Source organism: Protopterus annectens, chromosome 4.part0, assembly GCF_019279795.1.
Source record: "Protopterus annectens isolate FY-2018-M chromosome 4.part0, PAN1.0, whole genome shotgun sequence".
Classification (NCBI taxonomy): domain Eukaryota; kingdom Metazoa; phylum Chordata; order Ceratodontiformes; family Protopteridae; genus Protopterus; species Protopterus annectens.
In genome coordinates, this window is record NC_056733.1 from 1,240,347,239 (window position 1) to 1,240,360,340 (window position 13,102).

The window sequence follows — 13,102 nt, forward strand, 5'->3', positions numbered from 1 at the left end:
AGAACAAGAGCTGGTAATACTACTCAGGGGTTGGTGGGAGACTACATCAGAAAACTCCAAAGATTTATGGGTGAAGTATTTAGAGTAATATTTTGAAGTGAAGTCAGGTTGTGACTAATCTAGCAGTACTTAGTGAAAAGACAGAATCAGGTTTGCAAAGAATGATAAATAGTGTTGACTCACAAAAGAGTTTATTATTCTTATCTATACAGACTGAGAAAGGAAATATCCCTTACTTACTTTAGACTCAACCCAGATCAATAATATCAAAATCAGTCCCATAAGACTGGCATATGAAGGCTAACAACTGATGGATGGAATAGTTAGAGTAATGCAGACAAATGCCCAGTGTAAAGTTAATGGGAAGAGTTGTTTGGCTTATGAGCCTGAGTGCATTAAGTTGGTCAGTGTTCCTTTGAGTTGGATTCACACTGGTCAATGAAGTTTGGCGCTGAAAGCATTTCCTAGAAGAAGAACATAGGTTCATAGGTTTGTAGGTGTTTACTAGGCTAATGACCACAAGGGCCTTTATAAGCCTAGCCATGCATCCCAAATGTCTGACAAGTTCTGATAACCTTGATAAGTGTTAGCATGGGCCTGGGAGATGAACCATTTACAGGTTGCCTATTTGCATCAGAGACATAGGTGACAGCAAGAAATAGTGGTGCAAACAAAGAAGTTAAAAGGAGGAGTGTTAATGAATATGCTTGGTGAATACTTGTCAAAAAAGTAAACTCCAAACTTCAGTAGCATTGTACTGAATGAAGGGCAATAGATGAGGTCAGTTAATGTAGCCTTATGCTATTCTAACATGATAAAATATGTATCAGCATGTAGCAACGAGAAGTCAAAAGAATAGTTTTAAATTATATATTGTTCCACTTTCAACAAAAAATATATATTGTTTTGTTTAGTACATGCACAGAGATTATGTAGATCTTTATTTAAGTAAGCATATATAAATAGCTTAGATATATGTGAGCTAGAAAAGTGAAGCTGCTTTTATAAGACAGTTCACCACTCATCTGCCAGAATGCACATTCTGCATAAACATAGGTTTTTATTATCTAGGGCTTCTCTAAATGAACTATGTCAAAATCTTGGTACAGGGAACAAAGAAAACAAATGTAGTCAAACATAAGTGCCATTGCATAAATAAATTAAGACATGCCCTGATGATAATGCAGGTCACATTTTAATGTGAACCAGGCATAAAATAATGTTATTATGTTGCAGGTCACGTAATACAAAAAAAACACATCATATCAAGTCTGAAATAGTGTCAATGTGGTACAGTTGATACATTTTCAGTATATTCCTCTGCAGTGTTATTTGCTGGTGAAATAGGGGAAAAAAGCAGCATATCCCTCACAAGGAATTTAGCTCTATAGCTTATTGAAATTACAGGGATGTTTTTTTTTTCAAATCTCACTCTATCAATAATATGACTATTTGTTAACATAGGTCTGCTGAAGAAACAATAACAACTAATAGGCCCTTGCAGAGTAACTATACTGTTATCATATTTTCACACATATTCTATCCTCTCTTTTATAATGCAGTAAAGAAATAAACAGCATATAAAGAAGTCAAGATAGCTTCAGTGCAGTTATTTTTAACAATTTACTTCTGGATGAATCAGTATCTCTTGAAACAAAGCAGAGTTTTTTCTGCTGTCTCCAAATGCTCAGTGATAAAATATTTATACTTATACTGCTGTGATCTACTCTCATACTTTATTAATTATTCGCTTTATTTCACTCATCTCTTTGGTAACATTTTGAATTGAATCCTGAAGATGAGCTTCCATGGTTGAGTTGACTTATTGTATTCAGGCCTGCCTTTGTTGATGGTCTTGTTTCATTTTAAAAGCAATTAGACCTCAGTGCACTGGAACCCAATTTCACAGCAGATTAGCAGAGCCTAAAATTGCTATTTAGTAAGACAGCATGAGAGAAAAAAAGCATTCCTTCTAGAGCCATCTTAAGCATTATGTTGTCAGAATATAATTTGATGGAATCTAGTACACTCACTTAAATCAAGTGAAAGGATCGACTTTTATGCGGAGATCTTGTCTTATTGTTTATAGCTACATGAATTTTGAAAGACTATTTTACTTTTTAAATGATTTGTCACAAAGGCAAATAAAAACAAAATTCAGCTGAAATGTTCACCAATATTTTCATCAGACAAATGTCTCAGAATTACTCAGATATATATCTCTAGTAAAATAAATATTAACTATGACCATTTTTTGTTCCAGTAATTCTTTGTAAGATACTTCTTGCAAGACCAAAATCTTTGCAAAGAGTAGCATATTTGCCATAATAATAATATTCAGAGTAGCAATGTTGTTGTGCCTTTCGGCTTTTCCTAGTTAGGGGTCGCCACAGCGGAACTCCGGTCCGCTAATGATTGGTAGCTGATTTTTACGTGCCGAGTTACCAGCCCTGACGCACAACCTTCAACGAAGGTACGCCCATTCACGCATGTCTCCACGCAGAAGACGCTCTAGCTGAGAATCAAACCGGACAGCGTCTTACTGTGAGGCGACAATGCTACCAGAGCACCACCACCGCGGGTAATATTCAGAGTACCAATAATTAAAGTTAAATCAGTAAATAATGTCTAAGGATAAATGTGCCATAAACTGTTCAGTCTGACCCCGAATCATGCAAACACTATGGCAGAAAATGTAACTTCACCCAGTGTTAGCTTATGCTGAAGAAGTTAGCTCACTGGACAGCATTGTACACTGACCATATGTCATTTCATTTGAGCACATTAACAGCACTCACTTCTGAATTCCTTTGGAAAATTTTAATCCATCTGTTAACCACGATCATTCTTTGCTCAGGAATTGCTGCAAGGTCTCTTAAGGATACCCTGTATAAAGGAAGATAATTGAAATAAATGCATTAGTAAGTTAAGACTTTAATAATTAAGTAGAATGCAAGCTGTCAGATTAGGTAAAGTCTCTGGTTTGCTTAGCATGTCTGTGTCGCCATCATCATTTACGGTCATGATTTTTGAGTAACGACCAAAAGGATGAGATCACAGATCCAAACAGACAAATGAGGCTTATTTCTTTATGTGTATATTTATTTATTTATTTGTTTGTATTTGTTAACAAGGGTACTACAATGATCCATGTGGACCTTTTTCAGAATTAGCCCAGAAACACTGTCTTGTTTAATGACTTGCTCAGAGTAACACAGTTAGACAAAAGAAACGTTAAGGGAATCAAACAATAGACCACAAGAAGCAGCTTGTTAACAGTGCACCTCAATAATCCTCTAGTCTAACTGCAAGACTAAATATTCCTTTACAAGGTAACTCACTGTTTGGCATGGTGGGATCATCTCTGAGTACTGCCACTACTGTTCTATGTTGAAATGAGTCAGAAGAGATCATTTGGCCACTTCATGCAGGAAGTTTTTCTAAACATGAGCTACTAGCAGAGACACAGGGTGGGACAGACCCAGAACAAATTGAGGAGATTATTTATTTAAGGTTGCTGGGTACCCTTAGGGATCATTCATGATGATCTCAGTACTGCTGATGGAGATGTGGAGATGAAGAATTTTTACCTACATCTGCTTGGAGTTCTACCACAACTCCTCAGCAAGACAAAATAAATGAATGAGTGGGCATACTTGAACCATTTAATACAGTTACCTTGATACGCTAATAGCATTATTGACAAAAAAGGTTATAAATACCTGCCTCCCTGCAAGACTAACATGATGTGATCATGTGCGTAGTAGGCTGGACTAGTCAAGTTTAAATGTGATTATTTATGAATGTTGTGGCATATAGCCTTTGAAGAAAGGTAAAAATGATTCCCTGCATTACTGGAATAGTACATTAATTCAAGTATTACATGGATGTAGTGCAAAACATGCAAATAACCTCTATTACTATGAAACTTAGAACCCAGCAAAATTTGTTCCCCTTGATAAGGCATAGCTTACAAAATCAAGGAAGGAATTCATAGCCAGAATAAACATAATTTTTTAAAATTATTCTAGTGAGCATGCCTCATACATCTAAGAGTGCAGTGCTCTTTTAAAAAAAAGTGCTAAACATGGCAAAATACAGTTTTGGGACAGGAGAAACATAACTAGATCATTCACTTGGAGTTGCTCTACAGCTCAACATTAAGAGCAAGTGAGACCAGCCATCAATTTCTTTGAACAACCTATTTGGCAGCTGCTAGATACATCACTGAGGTATCTAGTAACAGAAAAGCGCTAAAATAGCCTCAACATGATTTGTTGGCAGCACACAAGTACTGAACTTGCTCTCTGAAACATGACTTTCAAGTGTACCTCATTATGAGGAATGTTCCTCATTTTGAAACTTTAAACGTCCACATTCCTCACAGTTCTATATTGAAATGGTGCAGCACACATTCACTGTTAATAATTCTTTTCATAAGTTCATAGTTATATATTAGGCTAATGACCACCAGAGCCTTTATAAGCTTAGCTGTGCAATCTAACCCAATTGTGTCCTTATGTATCATGGGCATTTATTTGGAGGAAGCATGTTAGTTTGGAAGTTTCTAGAGGTTATAGGTTCATAGGTTCATAGGTAGGTACTAGGCTATCGGCCCTAGAGCCCATACAAGCCTAGCCAAAAAATGTATCCTGGCTTTCGCCACCCAAGAAAATTATTTTCCTGTGCCCCTGTCGAGCAGAGCCACAGAAGTGATCCCCGGGGTGAATTTCCCATTTCCCATCCAATCATCAAGATTTTTCTTGAAGAGTGCTAATGAGGAGCTCTGTTTGACATAGATAAGTAGTCTGTTCCAGAGTATGGGAAGTCTCTGGGACAAGAATTTATCCCTCCAGCATGTTCTGTTTATTGTGGTGACAAGGTTAAGGTCCCTGGAGCGTGTAGCTCGGAGGGATTGGGATTTCTTTAAGTGGAGCATGTCCAACAGCTCTGGGTTTGACATAGCTTTGTATGTTAGGCAGAGATCGCATCTGAGTAGGCGATATGTGATGGAGTAAAGCTGTAGCTTTTTGAGACGGTCTGGATAGGGCATCTGTTTGAGGCTAGTAATCGTCTTTGTGAGGTATTTCTGTGGTCTTTCCAGTTGTTGTAGATGTCTTGTGAGGTACATACCAAAAGGGACGTTGTACTCTATAATGGGTCTAATGAGTGATGAGTAGAGGGGAACAATGACCTCTTTTTTTCTGGATGAGAATCCTTTTGTGATGAGATGAGCCATGTAGAAGGATTTCTTGACCACTGTGGCAATGTGATTATCAAAGGAGAGACTACTGTCCACCTGTGTCCCAAGGTCTCTTATCACATTTTCGGCATTAAGTAGACTACCAGCTATGTGGTAGTTCATGGGTACAGAGTTTTTACCAAAGGGGATGACAATACACTTTTTGGCATTGAGCTTCAGGCCATGGCTTTGACACCAGGTATCTGTCTCAGTGAGGCCCTTTTGTAGTTTGTCCACATCGTTAGGAGTTTCAATTATGGCTCCTAGTTTGGAGTCATCTGCAAACTTTGTTAGCCAAAGACCTTCTGTGTTGGCCTGCACTTCAGAGAAGTAGATACCAAACAGGAGAGGACCCAGGACTGAACCCTGTGGTACTCCACTTGTCACTGGTCTGATGTCGGATTTGGAATCCGCTACTTTCACAGTGTGGGTTCTGTCCGTGAGCCAGTTGGCAACCCATCTTGTGACATAGGGATTTATACCTAGTTTAGTGAGCTTATCTATATTTCCAGAGTGGAGGATGGTGTCGAAAGCCTTGGCGAGATCTAGATAAGCTGTGTGAACCATTTTACCCTCATCTATGGCTTTGGTGACTGCTTCAAAGAAGTCAATCAGGTTTAGGAGACATGATCTGCCTTTTACAAATCCAAACTGAGTAGGGTCCAGAGTTTGGAGATTACCAATGTCTTTGTTTATGAGTTCCATGATGATACGTTCCATAGCCTTGCAGACCAGGCTCGTCAGGCTAATGGGGCGGTAGTTCCTGGGGTCCGTCGTGGCTCCCCCTTTGTGGAGTGGGATAACTGTCGTGGTGCGCCATTCAGTGGGTATAAAGCCTGAGGTGAGGCTATGATTGAACATGGTGCTTAGGTAGGGTGCCAGTTCATTCTGTAGTTCGTGTAGAACGCAGCCTGGGATATTGTCAGGTCCCATGGATGCTGTGTTCTTGGCCTTGAAGAGTGTGTTTTTACCTGTGCAGCCGTGATTATAGGAACTTTGCATTCTTCCGGTATAGAGATGTGCCCTCTAGGGGGTGAGAGGGGGGTAAAGTTAGCACTGAACCTATTTGCTAGGATGTTGGCAATATCAGTTGGTTCTGTATATTTAGTGCCATTATGCTGTAACTCAGAGCAGATCTGAGTGTTCCCATTGAGATTCTTGACATAGCTATAGAATGCTTTGTAGTTGTCTTTAGAGTCAGTGGCAATTTTTTTTTTCGTAACTAGCTTTGGAGGATTTTATGAGGGATCTCAGCTTCTTACTGAGGTTGACCAGGGAGTTCCTCCAGTCATGGGATTTTACTGTTTTTTGCAACAGTTTCTTTCTTCTGTTGTAGAGTTTGTTTATGGCAGAGGACCACCAGTTTGGCTTCCTTTTTTTGGAGGATAACATCTTGGTTCTATTAGGGATAGCATGATCCATGCACTCGTGTAAGTGCTTATAAAGTGCATTTGTGTAGGATTCGCAGTCGCACTCTATTGTCCTTCTGCATGGGTGTCATGAAGTTTGCCACTTCTGTCTTAAGAAGTGTGAAGTTGGCTTTTGAGAAGTTTTTTACGATGGTTTGCCTAATTGGGGCTGGGGGTGGGATGTGGATGTCTAGGCTGATAAGCTTGTGGTCGGATCTGACCAACGAGGAATTGACCTCTGGTGTGGAACACCGGTTTCCCATGTTGTTAATGACCAGGTCTAGGATATTGCTGCCCCTTAGTTTGTTCATTACGGTCTGCCTCTGTCTATTAGAAATGTGGGAGCCAGATCCATAGTGAATTTCTAATATCTCATCCACTGGTCAAGGTTACGCTTAAATAGGATTAGGGATGGACTCTGCTTCATATGGATGGGGAACCTGTTCCAGAGCATGGGGATCATCTGAGACACATATCTGTTTCACAAACATGTCTTATTTATGTCACAAGCAAAATTTAAATCCTTGGATTTAGCAGTTCTGATGCTGTTCATTTTGCAGACATGCGAAAGGTCCATCAGAGCTGGATCCAAGGATGCCTTGTGTGCTAGGCATACATCACCTCTCAGTAGCCTGTAGGGGACAGATTATAGAGACAGGGCTTTAAGGTGATCCATATAGGACACTGTGTTTATACCCTGGATTCTCTTGGTAAGAAACCTTTGTGGGCATTCCACTTATTGCATATGTTTGGTCAGGTACAAGCTGAAGGGGGCATTATCAATGCAGGGTTGAATAAGGGCCTCATAAAGTGCACTATGACTTCCTTGAACTTGGGCACCTTGATCTTACTTATAAGTTGGGCAACACAGAATGATTTTCTTACTCCCTTGGCCACGTTACTTGAAGGGCAGATTGCTGTCTACATATGTTCTCAGATTCCTGACTACTGGGTCAACGATTAGGGGTATCTTGTCAATGGAGTTATTAGCCCATGTGGCCATTTTCCAAAAAGACACTTTAATGCAATTCTTGGCATTGAGTTTTAGTCTGTGACTTTGGCACCAGTCATTTGTCTGTATTAGACGCTCTTGTAAGATGTTTGTGTTATGTGGGGAATCTAGGATAGCTCCCGATTTGCAGTTATCAGTGAAGGTGGTCAGCCAAAGGAACTTGACATTAGCCTTTATCTCTAAGAATTAAATAACAAACAGCAGCAGCCTCAGTTTGGAGTTCTGAGGTATCATGATGGTGATCAGTCTGTTAGTGGAGGTGGTATATTTATACAGAACTGAGTATATTTTTCTGGTTTTAGAGTTTGTACTGTTAGTTGTTGCTGCTTAGATCTCTGTTAAAACTGTTTTCCCCACCCCGCCCCTACTTTCTGCCGTGTCTTCAGTTGGTATAACTGGTTTTCACAGCTTGTGTGTTATCTAACTCAAGGATCACTTGCATACAATTTGACCTATAAGTAACAGCCTGTATTTAATTGCTGGAACCTGTGTTCTGAGAGACTGCCTTCCAGACTATCTGCAAATATACAGAGCTGAGTATATTTTTTTGGTTATAGAATTTGTTAATTGTTGCTTAGATCTCTGTTGAAACTGTTGTCGCCCTGTTCTGAGAAACTGATCTGCAAATATACAGAACTGAGTATATTTTTCTGGTTTTAGAGTTTGTACTGTTAGTTGTTGCTGCTTAGATCTCTGTTGAAACTGTTTTGTCCCATCCACCCACCCACCCTATTTTGGTTTGTAGTTTAAATTTAGTGGCTTTTACAGTTGCCTGCCCCACTGTAGATTTGATCTGGGACACTCCCCCAGTCCCATCTCTTTACCACATTCTACCTAATAAACTCTTTCTGCACTTGCTTTTAGTCCTTTTTAATTTAATTGCATTCTTTAAACTGTGTTTGGTGTAATATTGCTACATACTCAAGTGTGCTAGCTTGCACTGCATGTGAATTGTTTTTACTACTGTTTTTGCTACTTTTCTGTAAAAAAAAAAAAAAAAAAACTGTAAGCCTGTTTCCTACCTTTCCTGTAACTAGTGTTCCAGATACAGATTTGCTGTATCCAGGACTGTATGTAAGATTCTGAGCTTCACAAGCCTTTCTGTGTTGGAGGGAAGCCTTCTAGCTTATCAGTGGGAGAGGTAAGCACTAGGTAACCTATCTACCACATAAGGAGTGGTTCTGGCCCAGAAATTGTAGTTATTGGCCATTTGGGCAATCTCTTCCATCTCTCTCAACTTTCTGATTTGAAAGCTGGCATTGGCACTTGTTTCTGCCCTGTAACTCATCTAGTGCAGATACAGATTCTTAGTTTTAGCATTTAAATTTGCTTATTCGTGCTCAGCACTTGTTCAGAACTTGTAAGCACTAAATAAGCTACTAATTACTATAGCACTCAATCTTCCTCATTACCTAGAGGAAAACAGTTTTTGTACTTACCTTTCTCATTGCTTAGAGAAAAACAGCTCTTGTACTCACTTTCCTGACTTATCTAGAGGAAAATATTTTTTTTATTCAGACATGTCCAGGGGTCAGCTCCCAGTGTTCTCTCCTGTCTATCTGATGAATCTGGGCATCTTGAGGCAATAATGAAATTGTCTCATGTACACAGACAACCACCCAACACTACAATCTGTGAGAGATGCACTTATCTAGCCAAACTGGAGGTAAAGCTCTCTCCAACCAAAACTGAAATTGACAGTCATGAGGAGAAGGTAAACATTTGCACTACACCACACTCATCACTTAGTCTCACTAAATCTACACCACAAAAATCCACACATAGTAACACAAAAACATTTGAAGAGTCTCTCAATAATAATCTGTCTAACCAACAGAGACCTCCAAAGCAGAAACGCAAGCAACCTCCATCCCCCAACACAATCCAAATGACACATAGCCCACAGACAAAGTGTGCCACTCAACCACAGCCAATAAGGCAAAACAACGTACCCAACACACTAGTCATAGGTGACTCTATAGTCAGGCACACTGATGTCCCACTCACCAGGCTAAACAAGGTGAAGTTTACTGTCAGCTGCCTGTCGGGTGCCAGGATCCGCCACATAACCCACCCACTCAGGTAACTCCACAACAAGTACAAATATGACTCTGTCATTGTCCATGTTGGTGTGAATGACCTGAGATTTACCTCCCTTGACTACATGAAAGAAGACATGGAAGAGCTCTCCGATCTTGTAGCCCAGGCAGGTATGACCCTAGCCCTGAGTAGCATTCTGCCATCACCCCAAATGATACCGCAGTACAAGGACAGAATGATTAACTTCAACAATTGGCTAAGCTTCTGGTGTCATTCTAAGGGGATCCAGTATCTGTCTGCTTGGGATGACATGGTCGACAGACCACGATGCTTTGCCACAGATGGCCTGCACCTGTCGCTCCTGGGATTCCAGATACTGGATAAGGCTCTTGCTGCCCTTATAGTGCCTTTTTTAGGCAAAGTTTTATTTATTTATTTATTTATTTATTTAAATTTGTTGACTGGGAGTGTCCGACTGGACTTCAGCGGAGGCCCGGGGAGAAAAGCTCCACAGTTAAAATAAACAGACAGTATATACATTGGATTACATAGTGAATAACAATTTACATAGCAATTACTTACAACATATTTACAGATGAAGAACATAGTACATCAGTAGACAACTAGAATCTTTATCTGTGAAGTGCATAACAGACGTTAACAAATGTTACAAGAAGAAGAAGTTCGTGCTGTATAATAAGTACTGGCTTATGAGCATCTGAGCTTGCTATAATCAAGGTAGTTAGTGGAGTGGAAAGAAAGGTAGTGGTTGGATGGGGTGGATGATATTAGAGTGGGAGTTGCAAGGGCATAGCCAGCATGTTTTTAGTTGCGCTTTTAGTAAAGTTTTGAAGTGGGTGCATGATGGTATGGAGGTAATTGTGGGTGGGAGTGAGTTCCATAATTTGGCTATGGCACAAGAGAATAGTGCTTCACCAGCAGAGTTACTGGCTTTAGTGATCTGCAAGTGATTTTTGCTGCTGGATCTTAGTGGTCTGGTGGTGCGATAGGGTTGGAGTAGATTCTGGAGGGATGGGACATTTAGTGGATGGTTTACTAGTTTGTGGGCAAGTGAGAGTTGATACCACTGAAGGAGGTGAGGGAGTTCAAGCCAGCCCAGTTCAGCAAGTGAGAGACAGTGGTGACTACGGTAGGATGCCCCTGTGGCTAATTTGGCGATTTTGTTGTAGCAGGTCTCTAGCTTGTTTAGATCACATTGCCTTAGGTTGGTATATATTGGAGAGGCATAAAGTAGGGTGGAGAAAAGGTGGGAATTTGCTATTGAAATCTTTGCTGCTTTGGTGAGAAATTGCTTATTTCTGTATAACGCTCCTAGTTTTTTGTGGACTTTTTTATAGTCATGGATATGTGAATGTCAAATTTTAGTTTATTGTCTATTTCCACTCCTAGCAATTTGGTGTGTTCAGTTGGGTATATAGTGGTGTTGTCTTTTGCCGTGATGTTAAAGTGAGAGTTGTTTTGAGTATGTTTGGTGGGTTGGAAGGTGAGTAGTTTAGTTTTGTTTGGGTTGAGTATTAATCGGGCATCGGATAACCATGTTTCAACAGAGGAAAAGGCTTCTTGTGTGACTTTTTGCAGTTTTGGTAGGGACTGAGCTGAGCAGATGATGGTCGAGTCATCTGTGTATTGTATGAGTGTGCCATGTTTGGTGGCAGAGGCTAGATTATTGGTGTAAACAGAGAAGAGTAGGGGTCCAAGGATGGATCCTTGGGGAACCCCTATGGAGACAGGTAGTTGGGGAGATATGTCATTCTGCCATACAACGGATTGTTGGTGGCCAGACAGGTAACTGTGAAACCAGTTGGTGACCGATTGTGAGAAGGATAGGTTATTGAGGACAGAGATAAGTTGTTTGTGTGGGACCATGTCAAATGCTTTAGATAGGTCTAGGAAAGTAGCAGTGGAGAGATAGCCATTGTTTTTATGCTGAAGGATAGTGTTAGTAAAGGAGAGTAAGGCAGTGGTGGTGCTATGGTTTGGTCGGAAACCATGCTGAGTACTGGAAAGGAGGTTGCTAGTAAGGAGGTAGTCTGAGACCTGAGAGTGTATGCATCTCTCTAGTATTTTGGAGAGTGGAGAGAGAATAGCTATGGGGCGGTAATTGGTTAGTTCTGTGGAGGGTCCACCTTTGTGGAGGGGAATTATATGTGATACTTTCCACAATGTGGGAACGTAACTTTCAGAGATTGGTTAATCAAGATGGATACTGGGTAGGCCAGAGCATCAGCTGCGATTGGTAGGTATTCACTTGGGAGGCTGTCTGCTGCTAATTTGGTGGGTTTAAGTTTAGTTAAGAGTTTTTTATGTTGGAGGTAGGTACAGGAGAAAAAGAGAAGGCAGTGGGGAGATTACTAGTTGAAGGTGTGGGTTGGAGGGGAGGAAGGTTATGTTGTTTAGCTAATGATAGTATGGTTTGCGTGAAGTGTGTGTTGAATGAGGTAGCAATATTTTCTGAGGAGTGAGGGATGTTAGGAGGAGGGGTACTGACTTTACCTGGGTGGAGGATGGAGTTCATGGAGGACCAGAATTGTTTGGGGCTGTGTTGTGAGGAGACTAGGGCAGACTGGTAGTACTGGGATTTGTCCTGTTTTATTAGCTTTTTGACTCTATTGCGTAGTTCTAGGAATTTCTGTCTAGCTGAGGGGGTTTTGGTTTTGTGCCAGTGCTCCCAGGCTTTATCCCTGTTTTTCATTTCTGACTTAGTAGTTTTCTGTAGCCATGGGGAGGGTTGTGCTTTGGTTCTGGAGAATCTTATGGGGGCATGGTAATTAAGGATATTCAGGAAGGTAGTATTAAAAAATTCAACTGCATCATCTAGACTGAGGTACTTTAGAGGATACCAGTTACATTCTTTGAGGGATGAGATGAATATGAGTGGGTTAAAGTTTAGTTTTTTAGGTATTTGACGGTAGATGACAGGTTTAGCTTGGCATAGGTATTTTTTGACTAGGAATGTTGGGGAGTGATCACTGAGGCTATCTGATAGGCAGCCTGTTATAAATGACTGTGGGCTCTTATTGACTAGTATCCAATCCAGGGTAGTGTGCTTGGTGGAGTTTTTATTTATCCTGGTTGGTGACTGGACTAGTTGAGTGAAGCCATGAAGGTGTACATGATGGGTTGGATTGTTACCAGAACAGGATTGCCAGTCAATATTTAAATCACCTAAGATGATAGTTTCTTGGGGGAGATGGTGGGTAGACCAGCTGAGGAGGTTTTCTAGGGGAGGGATGTTTTGGCCAGGTGGGAAGTAGCACCCAATTATGTTGATGGTTTTGTTTTGGTTAATTTTGAGGTTGGTATATATTATTTCTTCATTGCCTATTTGTGGAGCTGATGATTTTAAGATCCGGATGTTTAGATGCTGTTTAAATATTA